This window comes from Rana temporaria, chromosome 1 (genome assembly GCF_905171775.1).
Source record: "Rana temporaria chromosome 1, aRanTem1.1, whole genome shotgun sequence".
Classification (NCBI taxonomy): Eukaryota; Metazoa; Chordata; class Amphibia; order Anura; family Ranidae; genus Rana; species Rana temporaria.
In genome coordinates, this window is record NC_053489.1 from 314,715,002 (window position 1) to 314,734,544 (window position 19,543).

Genomic DNA, 19,543 nt, shown 5'->3' on the forward strand with positions numbered 1-19,543 from the left:
GGTACATCGTACCCCTACCCATTCACCTGTAGGCAAAAAGTAAAAGTTATTAAACACACAACACAAGGGTTTTTAAAATAATTTATTATTCTGCTCCGGAGGCACCCCCCTGTCTTCTTTATTAGCTCTATTACCAGGGGGGGCTTCTTCTTCCACTCTCCAGGGGTCTTCTTCCACTCTCCGGGGGGGTTTCTTCTTCCGCTCTCCGGGGGGGGGGGCTTTTCCGCTCTCCGGGGGTCTTCTTCTCTCTTCGCCGCTCTCCGCTGTTGACTCGGCGAACCCCGGTTCTTCTCCAGCTGCCGGAGCATGATGGGACGGTGATGCCTATATAAATGGGATGCAAGGCGCGCTTCCATCATTACAGTGACAAGAGGCGACGAGTCAACATCGGAAGAGGGGAGAAGAACAGAAGAGAAGACCCTGACGTCACAGAAGACCGCGTCGGCTGCCTGTTAGAAATTGAGCTAACACACAAAGATAGCAGGCAGCCAGCGCTGAAGAAGAAGGCACCGGACAGCTGGAGAAGAACCGGGGTTCAACAGCGGAGAGCGGCGAAGAGAGAAGAAGACCCCCGGAGAGCGGAGACCCCCCCCCCCCCCGGAGAGCGGAAGAAGAAACCCCCCCCGGAGAGTGGAAGAAGACCCCCGGAGAGTGGAAGAAGACCCCCGGAGAGTGGAAGAAGAAGCCCCCCCTGGTAATAGAGCTAATAAAGAAGACAGGGGGGTGCCTCCGGAGCAGAATAATAAATTATTTTAAAAACCCTTGTGTTGTGTGTTTAATAACTTTTACTTTTTGCCTACAGGTGAATGGGTAGGGGTACGATGTACCCCATATCCATTCACTTAGGGTGGGGGGCCGGTATCTGGGGGCCCCCTTATTTGAGGGGACTCCCAGATTCCGATAAGCCCCTGCCCGCAGACCCCGACAACCAACGGCAAGGGTTGTCGGGAAGAGGTCCTGTCCTCATCAACATGGGGACAGGGTGCTCTGGGGTGGGGGGGCCCGCAGTGCGCCCCCCTGCCCCAGAGCACCCAACCCCCCCATGTTGAGGGCATGCGGCCTGGCACGGCTCAGGAGGGGGGGGGCGCTCGCTCGTCCCCACTCCCTTCCTGACCGGCCGGGTAGCGTGCTTTGGATACGGGTCTGGTATGGATTGTAGGGGGACCCCCTACGTCGATTTTTCGGCGTGGGGGGGTCTCCTTACAACCCATACCAGACCTAAGGGCCTGGTATGCTCCTGGGGGGGGGAACCCATGCCGGTTTTTTCTTTGAAAATTGGCATGGAGTTCTCCCTCTCAGGAATGCATGCTGAGCGACGCTGTCATTTTTTTTTTTTAATTATTTGTTTTCCCGGCGCGTATATTTTTTTTCACCCGTCGCAACTTTAGTGTCCCGTCGGAATTCTCAAAGCCGCCCGGCGTCAATTATGTTCGCACGCTGCACGTCGGGAAAATTACGTCACACGCATGCGCAGTACGGCCGGCGCGGGAGCGCGCCTCATTTAAATTTTAAACGCCCCCCGGAGAGAAGGACCGCCTTGCGACGGCGGCACTTAAGTTACACGGCCTGAAATTTCTAGGTAAGTGCTTTGAAGATCAGGCACTTAGGTAGAGATTTTAAGTCAGTGTAACTTAACTGCTGAAAGTTAAGTTAGGCAGCTTTTTTGGGAATCAGGCCCTGTATGTGGGCATATCCGTTCTGCAGCGGTTACTGGGCTGCTTTCAAACTGATTCGCAGGTGCAGAGCAGTGCACCTGAGGGTTACCTGCACTGAGCCATAGGCCCCTTTGACACAGTCAGTCCGACCCAATTGGACCCTCCATTCCCCTCTAAAGAGTAGCAGATTTAAATGGACTTGTGTTCGTTTACAAATGCCTACCTCCAATCCGATCCGCAAAAAAAGTAGAGTGGGCTCTATAGAGTAGAGTGGGCTGCCATCCACCCCCTCCGCTCATTGTGGCCCGCGACCGGTTACCAAGTCACTGAGGTGGCCCTCGCTCTTCAAAAGGTTGGGCACCCCTGCCTTAAAGCATGGTCCATGGCGGTTTATGGGTACTATTGTTTTTTACAATATCACTGGTACAAGCAATCCTAAGGCTTGGGATGTTTGATATCCATTTACTGTACAACCCCATCTTTTATATTTGACCAAAAATAGGGTATTTTATTGCATTTTTTATGAACAAAAAATAATTTTTATATATTTTTCCAGAAAATATGCTCTTGATAAATGGTTGTGCAAATATCATGCTACATAAAAAAAATGTAACTACTCTTTTTGTTCTACTCGGCATCTGCTTTCAGAAAATATATAAAGTTCAGGGGGTTAAGTAATTTAAATGTTTACATGTGTACAAAAAATGAAATACATTTCTCTATACAGCAGCAGTGGTTAAGGCAGAATCAACAACTCTTCAGATTGAAAACGACTACTAAAATTGCAGTAACATGTTATTTTTATATGGGATTTTAGTAATTGGATTTAAATCTCCCTTAATGAAACAATGCTGCCATAAGAGGGACAAAAGAAAATTATAGCATTTTTAACAGGTTTAACCAAACAACTTAAAATATAGATAGTAAGGCCTCGTACACACGATAGGTTAAACAGAGGACAACGGTCTGATGGACCGTTTTTATCGGTCAAAACCGATCGTGTGTGGGCCCCATAGGTTATTTAACCTTAGGTTAAAAAAAAGCCAACTTGCTTTAAATTTAACCGATTCCTAACCGATGGGAAAAAACGATCGTTAGTAGGCACAACCATCGGTTAAAAATCCATGCTCAGAATCAAGTCGACACATGCTTGGAAGCATTGAACTTCGTTTTTTTTTCAGAATGTCGTTGTGTTTTATGTCACTGCGTTCTGACACGATCGTTTTTTAACCGATGGTGTGTAGGCGCGATGGACCATCAGTCAGCCTCATCGGTTAACCAATGAAAACAGTCCATCGGTCCGTTCTCATCGGATGGACTGATCGTGTGTACGCGGCATAACAAGTAGCATATTTTCCATCCTGGATAGGTAAATAAAACATATTTTTCATTTATTATAGTCGGGGTGAAAAAATACCCTTGCATATTTCCTTTATGCAGCCTTATATCCAGCCAGCAGACAATGCTAAGCTCCTTTTCACACATACAGCTATTTCAGCTTATCTAAAAGATGTCTTCTATTTATAGTGTTACGTGACAAATCATAGCAGTGACTGAGCCCTTATTAGACTAGCAATAAAATAGAGACATACAAAAGCAGTTTCAAAACTTGTAAAACTATAACAAAAGAACAAGGCCGGGTATAAGGTTTTATTCGTACAAACAGAGCCTTAAAGCAAGCTTTATCAACTTTGTTGTTTCTTTAGTTAACCAATAGTGCTTTGTGGATCCATTATTGTCTTTCTAGCATTACATTACCTACCTGCACCTAAAGTCTACTTTTTAACTTGTACATACAGGTAAGCCTATAATAAGGCTTACCTGTAGGTACAGGGAATATCTCCTAAACATGTACAGTTTAGGAGATATTCACACAGCATGCAGCCGGTAAAGTCACATAAAGGCACATGTGCTCTGAAGGGACAATATACCTCTGAAGGGACAACAGAGCTCTGTTTTGTGGCCCCGGCCACTCATTCAGTCGGAATCCGCAAACCCAGAAAGAAGACCGGGTGAAGATAGAAGTACTGGGGAGCAGTGACAGCACTGCACTGGAGGCTTCTGTGTCCAGGTAAGTCTGTCATAATAGAACTAGGTGATACTCCTGCGCTGTGTAGGATAAATGGGAAAAGGAGGGAGGTGATGGGGGGCCAGGGAATGGGTGTGGGCACTGCAGCAAACAAAGAAAAAATCTGTCCAATACAGACAGTAAATAGTGATTAAAAAGTGTATATGTCTGCGCTGTGAATTAAACTAGTGTTATAAGTGAGCAAAAGGAAGGGGAGGGGGGGAGGGGTGAAGTAGTGTGAACTTGGGAAGTGAAAAACTATGCAGACAGAAAATGGAAGGGACCTATGTGACAATCTATAAGTACAGTCCTAACTGGACCGTATTAAAAATCCATGGTGAAAATGCTTCGGTGAAAAAACTATATAAGTGATGAAGATAAAAATATATGAAATATATATGATATGCAAAAAGTCCCGGATTAGTCCAAGTAAATACAAAACAGTTCCAGGTGAAATTAATGGAGTAAGTGGATGGTTGAAAGTGAAAACAAAATCCAAATGCACGTGGGTGGAAAATGTGCAGTTTGATCAAATCCACAACAGCATGCAGCCCACACCATAAGTGATCTTGTCAGCTTACCTCCCAGCTGTCACTTAAAGCCAAAGATAATTACCAATACTCCAAATTCCTGTTAGATGGCTGTCACTCTGTGTACTCATCGGTGATTGGTCATACATAAGGGAGAAAAAATATGAGGTGTAACCTGGTTCTTCTATCACATATGAGGAAAAGGGGTGTAGCCAAGGTGGGTAAGTATACACTTACACTACTTACACAACGTGTAAGAAAAGGGAGCCTATCTCCACGAGCGCCGAGCTCGTCTCTCTGACTTCTCTCCGTCTCAGCTCCAATCCCTCAGTGTCCTCCAAGCCGATTGCTCGTGGTAAGATGGAAGAAACCGGGGTAGGGAGAAGTGAGAGAGGGGGGGCACATCGCGTGAATGGTACAACAAAAGTATATGGAAACACAAAGGTGCGGTAAAAAACTCACATGGAGCAGTGATGGAACGATCGCAAATCCACGAGCGCCGCGCTCGTCTGCCGTCCGTCTGGTGCTGCTCCTGATTGGTGCTCTGGTGTCCCGACGCGTGTTCGTCACATCACGTGACTTCATCAGGGGACACTAGTACATTATGACTTAAACCTGCAGGGGGTACAATTTATTTATGTGTTTATTCTTCTTTTATTCATGTTTATTCTTTTTTATCCTTCTTCTGCAGTTTACTACCACTTTAAAAGACAAAAATTTGGTGCAGCATGGAAAAACTGAGAAAATCTTCATAGAAAGTAATGACACTCTTGTAATTGCTTTGGGCTTTTCTGTGGAGATTCTCATATACAGATTTGCCCGTGTCAACCTGTTCCAGTGAAATAATGCTATATAGATGGAGACATCCGCCCTGACAGGGCAGGCCATTAGAAGTAGTTTTATGGCACAGCTGCTTTTAGGATACCTCCTTCTATGTAACTTTTGGATGCTGAGGCCAAGAAAACTTCTGGCTCAAGGGTGCAGGTCATTTAAACAAACCTTCCTGCAAAATATAACAAATGTACATACTGTATATATTCTTTATATTTAAATGTTTTGATTAGGACAATTTTTAGCAATTTGTTATTTTTTTTTACTTTTAGGGGTACCATTCAATTGGTGTTTCAGTTTGGTAGCAGTTTATTGAAATTCCAGTTTGATATTTCATTCACGCTAGTCAATCTGGAATAGCGTAGAGACATACGAAAGTAGTTTAACAGCTTGTAAAACTGTAACGACAGAACGAGTTAAATATGACAGATGGGAGAAAAGCTTGACAATAATACTTACTTTTCCAGATTACATATGTTCTTTTCTAAAATCTTTGAAAAAACACAATCTCCCTTGTTGCTCCATGGGTAAAATATATATTGTTCCACTGAGGAAAACCTAAGTAGTAATAAATCACAGGTGACACGCGCCTGTCATGATGTTTGTTGAGTGCACACAGAGGATGCTGGCCTCCGTCACTGAGATATTTACTTTGTAATGAGTCTTGAAAGATATCCAAGTTTAAGAGAGGAGCTGCAAGCTTGCTGCACTGTGCTGTACACACTCTCCATCCATCGGGAATTACATCACTATATAATGTAATTTCTTCTGACTTTTTTCCCATTATTCTCTGGGCTTCTACGTGATTACCCACCTCAAAATGGACTGACCTAATTGATTTCACGGGGCTGACTTATAAACACTGGTAATTGATTATGATTGGACTTAATAACCTGGCTTGCAAGATCTGCGGAGGAGCATATGGAATGGCAGAAAATAGGTTGCACATGTGAAGCTGTAATAAATAAGAAGCCAGATAGGCATGGCTTTCAGTAGCTTGTTTATTGTCTACAGATAGAAGAAAAACAAGTAGCATGTGGTGAGCTACTGGGGGATGTTTGTAACCTTAATGCTTTGCTGTGGTTTGTAATATCTCCCAATTTTTACACAGCAGCTTTGTATTATTTGTCTAGCATGAACAAATCCATCTCTGAGATTCACTTTTATGCAAAGAGCTTAAGGCGTTGGAGCAGTCACATGAGTCTGGGCACAAGGGCTGCCACCTGGCTTCCAACCACTCCAGTTGTTCCAAAGAGAACAGGTTTGTAAATTCATTTGGAAAATACATTTCTCAATTTTTTTGTGACTTTTTGTCTTTCATAGTATCTGAGAATCTGCATTTTTTTCAAATCTTAATTTATAGCACTTATATTTTTTGGATAAAATATTACTTAACATTTTGTAAATAGCAAGTTCATACAACTGTATATAATTCTAGTATTGATTTTTTAGAATAAAAACTATTTTTCTTGTGCAGAAGTCCTAACTTTAACATTAAATAAAAGGCATGGAAACCTACCTTGGATCTGTCTAAGCTGACCATATTTTTGTAATAAGATAATGTATAAATATTTTAACAAACCTATCAAAATGCACTTTTGGGAAGCCTGCTATAGCGAACTAAAAAAAATTCAATAGGTGTTTCCAAAAATAAAATATGATAGAGATAGAGATAGAGAGGCATTTTAGGCAAATGCAGAGAATAGGTTGTAAGTAATGCAGGGAGGTGCTAGTCCTAAGAAAAACCTCTGATGTTGTCATTGATTCAGGTGTGTGTGGCATGTTCTAATACTTGGCCGGTTGGATGGCTGTCATTAAGGAGGTGTGGAGGATCTGGGGCCATGGAAAAAAGAAGGGAGTGGATGGTTGTTACTCTGGGGAGAAATTCAGTGGCCATCAGTTTAGCTGGCCGTGGTTAGCAGGATATTACTGCGGGGCCAGGATTACTCGGTTTGTGGGATGTGACCATCGGGTGAGTTGGCTTGAAAGTGGTAATTTCTCTCAAGGAATGTGAGGCTGGGGGTGAGGAGTATATGACTGGAGATCAAATTGGGGGATTAGTGGCTGTTGGGTGAGTGGAATGCAGCCATCAGTCTCAGGGAGGGAAAAATAAAAATGTATTTTCCAACAGGACATGGTAATCCATTTTCAATAATTTGATGACTGAGTTATCTTTTCAGGTCTGGGAATTGGAGAGCAGGATACAGCTGTCTAAATAATTTGTATTACATTTTTTACAGATAAAAAAAACTTACATATTTTGCAAAACAGTTTGCAAATCATTCATAAAAATACAAAACATTCTCAAAATACACATAAATACATAGAAAATACATATAGGTACATAAATGGATCCATCCTCTAACGTGCACTTAAAAATGTATCAATGCCGCAGCATGTACTCTTAATTCTCCTGGGCCATCTAGGTATTAGACAGGAGAAAATAGATAAAGAGAGACAAGAGAGCAGGCCCCGTTCCCCGTCCATACCTGGGGATACTGCTGTCAACACTAAAAGAATGTGAGTGGGTAGCCATTAGTGGCAGGAGCAGCAGTAATTGGGTGCAGTTTGGTCTAGGACAGGGGTCTCCAAACTTTCTAAACAACTTTCTAAACAAAGGACCAGACTGTGGCCACTGGAAGTAGAAAAGGTCCCAACGTCAGTGGGAACAAACAATACTCCATCTTTGATGTCAGTGTGAAGAATTGTGCCCCATCGTTGATATCATTGGGACAAATTGTGCCCTCAATTTGATGTCATTGGGAGGAATTGTGCCCCATCTTGTGGAGAATTATGTCCCATTGTTGTGGATGAAAATAGTGCCCAAAGGGCTGAATAAAAGCAAGCAAAGGGCTGGTCCCCAGGCTACAGTTTGGAGACTACAGGTCAAGGAGATATGGAAAATTCTTTCATTAACAATGATGTAGGAAATGTATTTTTAACTAGGGTTTGTCTTTTGTTTTGGAATGTTGCAAGGAGACATTTTTAGGTTTGCTTGTGCTGGTGGAAGTCAGTTATAGGCTGCTCCTGTTAAAGTAAAACTAAAGGTAAAGCTCTGTCAGATTTGTTTTAATGTTCAATATTTCTTTATTGAATTTTGAATTTACAAAAGGATATACAGGCGCATCTCATAAATTAGAATATCATAAAAAAAATATATATATTTCAGTAATTCAATTCGAAAAGTGAAACTCTTATATTTTATATAGATGCGTTACACACAGAGTGATATATTGCAAGCATGTCTTTCTTTTAATTCGGATAGTTATGGCTTACAGCTAGTGAAAACCCAAAATTCAGTATCTCAGATAATTAGAATATTACATAAGACCGGAAAAAAAAGGATTTTTATACAGAAATGTTGGCTTAATGAAAAGGATGTCCATGTACAGTATATTATGCACTTTACTTTGTTGGGGCTCTTTTTGCATGAATTACTGCATCAATGTGGCGTGGCGTGGAGGCGATCAGTCTGTGGCACTCTTGAGGTGTTATGGAAGCCCTAAGTCAGCGCAGCCCTCTTCCAGGAAATTCTAGAGCACTTCATGCTTCCCTCTGCTGACCAGCTTTATGGAGATGGTGATTTCATTTTCAAGCAGGACTTGGCACCTGCCCACACTGCCAAAAGTACCAATACCTGGTTTAATGATCATGGTATCCATGTGCTTGATTGGCCAGCAAACTTGCCTGACCTAAACCCCATAGAGAATCCGTGGGGCATTGTCAAGAGGAAGATGAGAGACACCAGACCCAACAATGCAGAGGAGCTGAAGTCCGCTATCAAAGCAACCTGGGCTTCCATAATACCACAGCAGTGCCACAGGCTGATCGCCTCCATGCCAAGCCACATTGATGCCATGATTCATGCAAAATGAGCCCCGACAAAGTATTGAGTGCATACTTTACTGTACATGGACATACTTTTCAGTAAGCCAACATTTCTGTATTAAAAATCGTTTTTTTTATTGGTCTTATGTACAGAAATATTTTAATTAAACACACCAATAATTTAAGACACCAATAATTTAATTAAACACGTCAATTGACGTCCGCCCTTTGCTCGTTCCCCGCGCGCGCTCCCGAGCGCGCAGCGGGGAACTGCTGTGCTGGCCGTGTCCCTTGGAAACAGGCAATCACAGATCGCCGTGAACGGCCAATCGGAGTGACCGTTTCCTAGGCGATCTGTGCGGCCAATGAGAGTTGATCTCATATGTTTACATATGAGATCATTTCTCATTGCCGGCTCTCGCAGACAGCGGTGCTGTCAAGGAGAGAGGAGACAGATCTGTGTCTCTTGTACATAGAGACACAGATCGGTCACCCCCCCAGTCACCCCCCTTCCCCCACAGTTAGAACACTAATATTAGGGTACACATTTAACCCCTTCCTCACCCCCTAGTGTTAACCCCTTCCCTGCCAGTCACATTTATACAGTAATTAGTGCAGTAATTATAGCACTGATTGCAGTATAAATGTGAATGGTGCCAAAAATGTGTCAAAAGTGTCCGATGTGTCCGCCATAATGTCGCAGTCGCAATAAAAATCGCAGATCGCCACCATTACTAGTAAAAAAAATAAAACAAAATAAAAAAATTCTGTCCCTTATTTTGTAGGCGCTATAACTTTTGCGCAAACCAGTCGCTTATTGCGATTTTTTTTTTTTTTTACTAAAAATATGTAGAATATGTATCGGCCTAGACTGAGGATAAAAAAAAATGTAAAAAAAAAATTGAGCTATTTATTATAGCAACAAGTAAAAACAATTTTTTTTTCAAAATTGTCGCTCTATTTTTGTTTATAGCGCAAAAAATAAAAACCGCGGAGGTGATCAAATACCACCAAAAGAAAGCTCTATTTGTGGGAAAAAAAGGACATAAATTTTGTTTGGGAGCCACATCGCACGACCGCGCAATTGTCAGTTAAAGCGACGCAGTGCCGAATCGCAAAAAGTCCTCTGGGCAGGAAGGGGGTTTAAGTGCCCAGTAAGGAAGTGGTTAACTGACAATTGCTTGGTCTGTACCCAAATAACATTTATGTCCCTTTTCCCCCACAAATAGAGATTTCTATTGGTGGTATTTGATCACCTCTGTGGTTTTTATTTTTTGCACTATAAACAAAAACAGACCGACAATTTTGAAAAAAATATATATTTTTTACTTTCTGCTATAAAACATATCCAATAAAAAAATATAAAAACGTAATATGGCGCCGCGATGCAAGGACGGTTCTTGTCCATCAGATGCCAGAGGGTGGGTGGGCATGTTCATCACCACATCCCCTTCATTTATTGAGGGTTTGGCATGACACTGACAGGAACTCACCCTGGGTCTCAGGAATAAAGAGCAGAGGCTGGTCAGTAGACCATTCTTCATGCTTATTTCACCAGAGGGGTACTGGAACCACATTCCACTTCATAGGCCATACACGTAAGATCCTAGGTGGGTAATTTGCGACTTCACCCATGCACTTTTTGTCTCATTTATTGAGCACTTTTTTACTCTTTTTAACTGGTGTGTATTGGTGGTTTTGCGACCTTACCCACACACACACAGTTTTTGCTAATTTTATTTACCAATTTTATACTTCCCTACTAGTGTGCATTGGTGGATTGTTCACTCTTTTTCTCATTCCTCTCCAACTCATATTGTGTGTTTTTTTTTTCCTCTAGTCATCATTTCCTGGTCCAGGGGCTTTGCTGTTTCTTTTCCATTTTTCAATACCTTGGTGTTTTCCCTTGGGTTTGTGGGACAGATCACTTAGACACTAACACCTCTATTGATTATATATTCCATATACATATATACACATATATCTTTCAAATCAGTAGGGCTAGATGTGTCTTCATTATTTTATATTTTCCATGGACTGCACCTTGGAAACTCGGCCTGCTCCCTGGCTGCTCCCTTGGCCTGGATGGGTTTTCCTGCCTCAGCCCCAGGTCAGACGTTTGTCTGACGCCCCTATTCCCTCTTTTAGATGCTGGGTCAATTTTTTTTAACTGACTTGTAAGTATTTAGCCCCCTTTAGATCTTTTCTCTTTTCTTGGAACCAATTTACTATAATATTTTTTTATACTTACCTACATTTATAGATATCTCTTGCATCAAACTCCTGATGAGTAGGCAGGGATCCATGAAAGGCATAGTCTTAGCAGCCCTGAAATTTTCCACTCGCAGTGTGGAAAATGGCTGTTGGCGAGCGTGGGGCTGTCTCAGAGTGGGGGGGGGGGGTGAGCACCGCCGACACTGTCTCCCAGCCAGGGTAGGAGAGAGGAGAGGAAGAGGTGAGCTGTCCGTATCAGCAGAGAGCGGTATTGCCCGCTGTAATAGCTTTCATTAGAACTTCCCGTGTTCCTGGGACTTACGTCACATAGCTCTACCTCTTGGCCCGGCGCCTTTGATAGACAGAACGCGGGTCCAGTGCGGGACATGTGACTTCATCAAAGGCGTCGGGCCAAGAGGCAGAGCTATGTAACGGTGAGCCCCGGGAACACAGGAAATTCAAATGAAAGCTATTACAGCGGGCAATCCCACTCTCTGCTGATTCAGGTGGCTTGCCTCTTCCTCTGCACAGGTGAGGCTGTAGTGGGCACAGGTCAGGCTGCATTTGTTTTCTTTGTTAGCTATAGCTGAAGATGAAAAAGAAAAGTTAACAGAAAATAAAACCAACATGTGCATCAGAAACCTCAATCCATAAAACAGTACAACATCAAAGGGGTGCAGAATCCCATAACAGCCACACAGATTTCAGTCAGGCTGCACTGGTCACAGGTCAGGCTGCACTGGTCACAGGTCAGGCTGTATTGGTCACAGGTCAGGCTGTATTGAGCACAGATCAGGCTGTATTGGGCACAGGTCATGCTGCATTGGGCACAGGTCATGCTGTATTGGGCACAGGTGAGGCTGCATTGGTCACAGGTCATGCTGCATTGGGCACAGGTGGGGCTGCACTGATGGGCACAGGTGGGGCTACACTGATAAAGTTGTTGTTAATATTTATTTTCATAACTTAATTCTGCATAAAACATTTAAGTGTCATTTATGAGGGTGTGTTTAGGGGCGGGATTAGGGGACAGGGCATGGTAGGGGTTGGGAGGGCAACTGGTGGCGAGTAACCCTTAAGGCCTGGCTAGTAGCTCAGGACTTGAAATTTTGAGCCCTGGTCTTAGGATGTCAAGACATTTCGATTCTCAAAATTTATGTCAATCATGTATCTGTTCATGTAAATATTATTATGTATCAGTACAATATGTATTTATTTAATAAATCATGTATTTTCTATATATGTCAGCTCTCCTGAATATGGCTTTATCATTTAAAAAAAAATCTTATCATGTACCCTATGATCATGGAATGTTCAATTTTAATTGCCAAATATATTTTAAACTGTATGTACTCTATGTATTATTTTTGAAGTGACATGCCTTATGTAAAGTCCCATGATCACTGCTCTTTTGGTTGTATGTCACTGTACTAATGACACTGGCTGGGAAGGGGTTAATATCAGAGGCGATCAAAGGGTTAAATGTGCTCCTAGTCTGTGCTTTACTAAACTGTGGGAGGTGCTTGTACTGTGGGAAGGCAGAGATCTATGTTCCTGCTTATCAGGAACACTGCATCAATGTCTTTCCCACTGACAGAATAGCAATTGGCTTTGTTTTCATAGGCAAACTGCAGTCCTGCCTGTATAATGAATAATCAGCAGGTGCCGGCGGTCCGCGGATATAGAGTCCACGTGGAACCCGCTGATGGGCTCCCACTGTGAATAATCACAGTGGGAGCGGGACGCCAGCGATGCGCCTGTTCACCCCCAACTAGAAAGTGCTGTATATGGTAGGCAAGCGGTTAAGGCAATCCAACTAATAGATCTCACGGTGTGTTTGTCCATAATTAGCAGCAGTACATACACTGAACGTTACAACCAATTTCTGCCATCTGGGGGATGAATTTCTAAATTATTATTTTTTTTTTAAAGAAGTCCACTGTTTGATTGAATTGCATTATGTGCAATAGCATGTTTCTGTTCTAGACCTTGAAAGCAAAAAGCTCAAGAGGGAGATTTTTTTTCCTGATATGGGACTAACACTTTATAAAAGCAGGCACAAATAAGCAATGGGGATAAATAGGTTTTGAAATTACATTTTTATTACTAAACTTTGTATTCTGCGAGGATTTTTTATTTGAAGTGACATGGGTGAAATAAAAAAAGAAAACATATAATTGTGAGCTCTGGTACCCTTAGGAAATTCTTAAAGCAGCCACATTGTTTTAGCCCAACTCAAGCACAGCTGGAGAAGATTATTGCCAACTTGACACACAAGTTTTGGAATAACATTTTTTTCCATCAAAGTCTCAGTGAAATTTTAGAATCACTACTGAATAATGCAATGTGTTCCTGCTTTACTAAACATGAGAAGTGAACTTTGTAATTCATGCAAAGACAGTAGATGAGAAATGCTGGAATATGTTAAACATAATTTGTTGCATTCATGTATTTTGTTTCAAAAAACATTTGACAAAATAATTTCTTGAAACAATAGAGAGGCTAAAATATAGTAATGCACCTCATCCCTGAATTGACAAAAGTGAAATTAATTAATAATGGGATTATAGCGGTGCCAAAACAAACTCCATCAAAATTGTAAATTTTACTAACTTTAATTGATACACAGTAAAAACATGATAATTAATAAAATGTTCATAATATGGTCAACTTAAACAAATTAGGTAAAGGTTGGTACTGTAGTGTCTTCTCCTGACATGTTTCGCCAGTGATGGCTTCTTCTGGGGAATTTTGAAAGACACTAAAAATAAATGGACTATAACAGAAAAGAAAAAATTACATGACAGTCACTTGAAATTAACATATATGCTTTAGTACAACAATTAACAAAGTTTAAATAGAGCAATATTCATCCTGTCATAGCCATCTATGTTTACCCAAGCACTCACCGACAAGCTCCCACCTGGTCGCCAGCATCAAAGGAAGGAGAGAGGATGCCACATGACCACAGAAGGCATATAAAGTCCAAGCTAAAGTAGATGAAATACACAATTACATACTAAATAATACATGGACATATACAAGTCTCAAAAGGCTTAAAAAGGGCTCAATATGGTTACTTACACAATGTGTGCAAACTTAGTAAGGGGTTAAACTGAGGGCAACTTGGTTGGACACCAGAACAAACAAAGCTAAAAAAGGGAAGCAAACCAGTATACAGATCAGTATACAGTGATCCCAAAATCAGATAGTAATACGTCATCACCAATATTCCATTAAGCTAAATACTTGTTAGCTTACAGTATAATTTTATGGACATTTAGGGCCAAATCCTCAGCCAGGCGGCGTAACTTAACTTTCAGCAGTTAAGTTACACTGACTTAAAGTTTTTACCTAAGTGCCTGATCCTCAAAGCACTTACGTAAAAATTTCAAGCAGTGTAAGTTAAGTGCCGCCGTCGTAAGGCGTTCCTCCTCTCCGGGGGGCGTTTACAATTTAAATGAGGCGCGCTCCCGCGCCGGCCGTACTGCGCATGCGCGTGACGTCATTTTCCCGACGTGCATCGCGCGAACGTAATTGACGCCGGGCGGCTTTGTGGATTGCGACGGGACACTAAAGTTACGACGGGTGAAAAAAAGACGCGCCGGGAAAACAAATAATTTTAAAAAAAAATGACAGCGTCGCTCGGCATGCATTCCTGAGGGAGAACTCCATGCCAATTTTCAATGAAAAAAACGGCATGGGTTCCCCCTCAGGAGCATACCAGGCCCTTAGGTCTGGTATGGGTTGTAAGGAGACCCCCCTCCGCCGCAAAATTGACGTAGGGGGTCCCCCTACAATCCATACCAGACCCGTATCCAAAGCACGCTACCCGGCCAGCCAGGAAGGGAGTGGGGACGAGCGAGCGCCCCCCCCCCCCTCCTGAGCCGTGCCAGGCCGCATGCCCTCAACATGGGGGGGTTGGGTGCTCTGGGGCAGGGGGGCGCACTGCGGGCCCCCCCACCCCAGAGCACCCTGTCCCCATGTTGATGAGGACAGGACCTCTTCCCGACAACCCTTGCCATTGGTTGTCGGGGTCTGCGGGCGGAGGCTTATCGGAATCTGGGAGTCCCCTTTAATAAGGGGGCCCCCAGATACCGGCCCCCCACCCTAAGTGAATGGATATGGGGTACATCGTACCCCTATCCATTCACCTGGAGGCAAAAAGTAAAAGTTAATAAACACACAACACAAGGCTTTTTAAAATATTTTATTATTCTGCTCCGGACGCCCCCCCTGTCTTCGTTATTAGCTCAATTACCAGGGGGGGCTTCTTCTTCCACTCTCCGGGGGTCTTCTCCGCTCTCCGGGGGTGTTCCGCTCTCCGGGGGGGGCTTCTCCGGACTCCGGGGGGCTTCTTCCATCTTCTCCCCTCTTCCGCTCTTGACTCGGCGAACCCCGGTTCTTCTGCAGCTCTCCGGTGCCTTCTTCTTCAGCGCTGGCTGCCTGCTATCTTTGTGTGTTAGCTCGATTTCAAACAGGCAGCCGGCGCGGTCTTCTGTGATGTCAGGGTCTTCTGGTCTTCTGTTCTTCCTATGTTGCCTCGTCGCCTGTTGTCGCTGTAATGATGGAAGCGCGCCTTGCATCACATTTATATAGGCATCGCCGTCCCATCATGCTCCGGTAGGTACCCACGTGGTGGGTGCACGTGGGTAGGCACCCACCACGTGGGTACCTACCGGAGCATGATGGGACGGCGATGCCTATATAAATGTGATGCAAGGCGCGCTTCCATCATTACAGCGACAACAGGCGACGAGGCAACATCGGAAGAACAGAAGACCAGAAGACCCTGACATCACAGAAGACCGCGCCGGCTGCCTGTTTGAAATCGAGCTAACACACAAACATAGCAGGCAGCCAGCGCTGAAGAAGAAGGCACCGGAGAGCTGCAGAAGAACCGGGGTTCGCCGAGTCAAGAGCGGAAGAGGGGAGAAGATGGAAGAAGCCCCCCGGAGTCCGGAGAAGCCCCCCCCGGAGAGCGGAACACCCCCGGAGAGCGGAGAAGACCCCCGGAGAGTGGAAGAAGAAGCCCCCCCTGGTAATTGAGCTAATAACGAAGACAGGGGGGGCGTCCGGAGCAGAATAATAAAATATTTTAAAAAGCCTTGTGTTGTGTGTTTATTAACTTTTACTTTTTGCCTCCAGGTGAATGGATAGGGGTACGATGTACCCCATATCCATTCACTTAGGGTGGGGGGCCGGTATCTGGGGGCCCCCTTATTAAAGGGGACTCCCAGATTCCGATAAGCCTCCGCCCGCAGACCCCGACAACCAATGGCAAGGGTTGTCGGGAAGAGGTCCTGTCCTCATCAACATGGGGACAGGGTGCTCTGGGGTGGGGGGGCCCGCAGTGCGCCCCCCTGCCCCAGAGCACCCAACCCCCCCATGTTGAGGGCATGCGGCCTGGCACGGCTCAGGAGGGGGGGGGGGCGCTCGCTCGTCCCCACTCCCTTCCTGGCTGGCCGGGTAGCGTGCTTTGGATACGGGTCTGGTATGGATTGTAGGGGGACCCCCTACGTCAATTTTGCGGCGGAGGGGGGTCTCCTTACAACCCATACCAGACCTAAGGGCCTGGTATGCTCCTGAGGGGGAACCCATGCCGTTTTTTTCATTGAAAATTGGCATGGAGTTCTCCCTCGGGAATGCATACCAAATGCCGTCGCTTGAATGGGCCTTTACAAGGTGTGACTAACTTTACACCTTGTAAAAGCAGCCCTAGTTTTACACCAGGCAAACTAACACTTACGGCGTAAAAACTAGGTACAAAAGCTTTGAGGATCGCCCTAAGTGCTAATTTGCATACTAACAGAGGCATTTCGACTCGAAATGCCCCCAGTGGCGGATGCGGTACTGCATCCTAAGATCCGGCAGTGTAAGTCCCTTACAGATGTCGGATCTTCTGCCTAACTTAGGAAAACTGCTTCTGAGGATCAGTTCCAAAGTTAGAACCAGAGATACGACGGCTTACGCCGGAGTATCTCTTTTGTGGATATGGCCCTTAATGCCTAAATGGGGCAAACAGACACGTTTGGGGGAGAAGTACGTGTCGTGGTCTTGGCACTGACCTGCACAATGCAGGAGAAATGGTGACATGCCAGTACTCAAATCCTAAATGCTTGCATACATATAACACATGATGTGCTACAGGAGTTTGACCACACTACTGAAAATTCAGAATTAATTCTATGAACACTGCTATACACCAGGAGTGGACATGGGGACAGCTTTACATGAATCGACGCAGCACTGGGTAAGGCTCCATTAGGCTACTTGCTCTGGCTTATTGGGCATTTTTGCCATTATGATATATAACACCCCCTTCTTCATTATTCCTTGTTTATCCTTTATTCAATTTAATGTTCCTCTCTAATGTTTTGGTCTTTTGTTTTGGGCATTGGTCTATTCTGCTGACGATGCGCTTTGCAAGTTCCTTTTGTAAGATTTATATATTTTTTTTGGACTACTTTAGCACAAATATATATAATATCTATATATATACACACACATATATATATATATATATATATATATATATATATATATATATACAGGGCTTTTTTTCAGGGGGAACTTGGGGGAACTGAGTTCCACCACCTCTGGCTCAGACCCTTTGGCGCCTGCTCACCACAATCACTTGTAAACACAGAAGTCTGGTTTCTGTGTGTACAAGTGACAGCTCTACACTCTGTGTGTTACCCCCTGAACTCTGCACTCTGTATGTAATGCAATCCTGGTATTTAATGCCCCTTTAAGACCCTTCTGTTTGTGAAATCTGAACGGTGTTGTGGTTGAGTTCCTGCACCTATTTTCTGAGAAAAAAAGCTCTGTATATATATATATATATATATATGCATATATCTTTTTACTCAGTGACATGCTATGTGCCGCTTAGCTTACCCAGTACATTTAAAATAAAATATCCTTTTTATTGCCCTCTTTTGTCTTTCTTTAAGGTTTCTGTTACCTGTACATTTGCTACCCGTCTGTGGGTTTAACCCTTAACCCACAGGCTGCTTTTTCTTGCTGTCTCTGCAAGCCTTCATAATCAACTTACAAAGTAAGTCGTGTTTAATCTAAATTTGGCATGTGTGTGCAATTCTGATCAGTTTGGAACACAGCAGTAATTAGGCTCTGTTTGTTCCCTTTAGCTGGGGTTGTTTCTCCCTGCGATTGAGCTTTGGTGCACCCATTTAACAGCTCAAGATTGAATCAGGGCTCTCTGCCCAGTGTGCCGGAGTCCTGTTTTGGTTCCTTATTTCTGGCAGGATTGAGGTGGTCCCTACCCGGGGCGACATGTCAGCTGTATAGTCCTTATCTATATTATGTTAATTTGTTTCATGCTAATGTTAAAATATATAAACATATATGAATGTTCTATGGGATGGATGTTATTGGCGTAAATGGAAAAAAAAACGAATTAGTTCTATGTTCAATGGTTTGCTGCAATCAAAAGGGTGCAAGTCGCTCAATGGTGGCTCGCCCAAAATGCAATTGATATAATATGAGGATTGCGCTACCCTGGTAGGTGACCTACATCCACCTACCGTATTTGCCGGCGTATAAGACGACTGGGCGTATAAGACGACCCCCTAATTTTCCAGGAAAAATTTTGGTTTTGGGATATACTCGCCATATAAGACTACCCCCTTCCTACTAGTCTTTCTGGAAGCTGAAGGGTAGCCAGAACCGCTGACAGAAACAGGCTTTTTCAAATCTCACTGTGCCATTACATTACATTACATGCCTCACTGTGCCATTACATTACATGCCTCACTGTGCCATTACATTACATGCCCCCACTGTGCCATCACTTGCCCCCACTGTGCCATCACTTGCCCCCACTGTGCCTGAACTTGCCCCCCACTGTGCCTGAACTTGACCCCCACTGTGCCTGAACTTTCCCCCCACTGTGCCTGAACTTTCCCCCCACTGTGCCTGAACTTGCCTCCCACTGTGCGAACAGTGCCATCACTCACGTTTTGCTGATTTGACTTCCAGGCCGTGACAGTCTCCGTCTCCTGCGAGCGTCCATGATTTGAAAGCCGCGCCTTCTCCTCAGACTGTCCTGTGATAGGCGGAAAACAAATTTTCCCAGCAGCGCCTCTGTTCTATCATGGACGTCTTCTCATTTCGTCCGAGGATGAGAAGACATCTGTGATAGGAGGAACACAGAACAGGGGCGCTGCTGGGAAGATTTGTGTTCCGCCTATCACAGGACACTCTGAGGAGAAGGAGCGGCTTTTAAATCATTGACGCTCAAAGCAGATGGAGCATGTCACCGGCGTATAAGACGACACCTGACTTTGGATGCATTTTTTTGCATCCAAAAAGTCGTCTTATACGCCAGAATTATTAACACCTATGAATATCACCTTGTGCTATTCCACCACAAGTTTGCTAATAAATGACAATCC